This window comes from Lathyrus oleraceus, chromosome 4 (assembly GCF_024323335.1).
Source record: "Lathyrus oleraceus cultivar Zhongwan6 chromosome 4, CAAS_Psat_ZW6_1.0, whole genome shotgun sequence".
NCBI lineage: Eukaryota > Viridiplantae > Streptophyta > Magnoliopsida > Fabales > Fabaceae > Lathyrus > Lathyrus oleraceus.
In genome coordinates, this window is record NC_066582.1 from 324,413,743 (window position 1) to 324,415,775 (window position 2,033).

The 2,033-nt window shown below is 37.6% G+C and overlaps 1 non-coding gene across 1 annotated transcript; it reads left to right on the forward strand.

Annotated features, from left to right (window-relative positions):
- Positions 1-241: 241 nt before the first annotated feature.
- On the forward strand, positions 242-348 carry LOC127077044 (small nucleolar RNA R71). The gene has a single exon (XR_007787031.1). It is a non-coding gene; the product is annotated as a small nucleolar RNA R71 (small nucleolar RNA).
- Positions 349-2,033: the final 1,685 nt, after the last annotated feature.

The window sequence follows — 2,033 nt, forward strand, 5'->3', positions numbered from 1 at the left end:
TACCTTTGCATGGACATGGTCAAGGCTACTGATTTCGTACATTCCACTTTTTGTTTGGGACTTTTCTAATGAAGTTCTTTCAGCTCCCCATTAGCAATGGTTTTGGGCCATGTTTTCAATGAGTTGATAGGCTTCGTTGTATGGCTTATCCATAAGTGCACCGCCCGCGGCAACGTCTACTGTCAGTCTTATGTTATACAGAAGCCTATTGTAAAATGTGTGAATGATCACCCAGTCTTAGAGACCGTGATGTGGACATATCCTCATCATGTCTTTGTATCTCTCCCACGCATCGTAGAGAGATTCTACATCTTTTTATCGAAATCTGTTGATTTGAGCTCTCAGCATATCAGTTTTGCTTGGCGGAAAATATCGGGATAAGAAAACGTTCTTCAGTTCTTCCCATGTAGTAACTGAGTTGGATGGCAAGGATTGCAACCAAGCCCAAGCTATGTCTCTTAGAGAAAAAGGAAAGAGGTGTAGTCTTATCACATCTTGAGATACACCATTCGCCTTCATAGTGTCTGCGTACTGCACAAACTTGGTCAAATGTTCATTAGGGTCGTCCATAGGATTTCCAGCAAATTGATGTTGTTGGACGGCTGATAATAATAAGGGTTTCAGCTCGAAATCGTTTCGATTGATAGCAGGGGCAACAATGCTGTTGTGAGGTTCTTGTTGGGACGGGGTAGCGTAGAACTTAAGAGGACGATTATGCGGTTCCACTGTAGCCATGGTTGGTTTTTCAATTGGTTCAGCAGTAGGAAAGAAGATATCGGGAATATCGTACCTTCGTTGGTACTCTAGTATTCGGCGTCTTAAATGTAAGAAACGCTCTAATTTTGCGATTGATGGTGCTAAGTTTTCGCCTTGTGAACGAGTACTTGGCATACAATCGAGAGAAATAAGGGAAAGGAAATTAGTTTTTTACCTTAGTCTATATTGTGCAACGAAAGAATCGCACTATTTGACTAAATCAGGTCCCCGGCAACGGCGCCAAAAACCTGATACGTCTCATGGCTGTATATAGAATATAGTCTATCGGGTACTTGACTGCAAATGCATAGTCTAGTCGTTTTAGTTTTAAAAGATATCGAACCCACAGGGACCGATGGTCAAACTAATGCTACCGACGTTACTATGTTTAGTTAAGGAAATGATTTTTAGAGGTTTGGTTGAACAAAACTTAAATCTAAGGGAAGTTAAGTTTTAAGAAAATATTAATAGGGGGATATCAGTATGCAACGCATTAATCGTCAGGGATGCGATAAGTCACTGGTGTATATTTGAAGTACCAAATATCTTTCAGTAGAAAATACTTATTTAAAAGACTTTATCTCACACTCTCGTGATTGTTGATTCGGACTATACTTTTAAGTCAGAATGTACGCTCTCGCTGTCCCATTTGAAGTTAAAAATACTTTTTGAAAATAAATAAGTTCTAATTGCTTTTAAAGTGCTCTCGCTGTTTTTAAAATCAATGCCTAGTTTTTACTATCCAGTTTGACCCTCACGCTCTCGCGATTGTCGGTTCTCACCTTAGTTAATTTCCCACTCTTGTGGAAAAATCTTATTAAATAGCTTCTCACTCTTGTGACAAAGTTAATTAAATTTAACTTAAAAACCTCAGCCAAAAAGATTGTTTGAGAAAAGAAGTTTTACACCGATTATTATTAAATCTCGTCTAATTAAATTGTTTGCATACCGATACCGGTAGCTTAGCCGGACATGTTAAATAACGTAAATATAGACGAACATAAACAAATCAACAATAAAGCAAACATGATTATAATAATAATAAAGCAATAAAAATAGTAATTGAATAAAAACCTGGAAATTGGATTAATAGAATATGCCGAATCTTGAAGTACTTGAGCAGTCCTCCACAGGTCGGTAGGATTCTGCTTCTTCGAAATAATTTCTTAAACTAAATTAAATAAATTACAGTAGTTCCCCAGTGTAGGAAACTACTACTTTGTCTAAATGAAAAATGGAAAGGGAAAGGGAAAATCAAAGCTCTGAACGGAACGGTA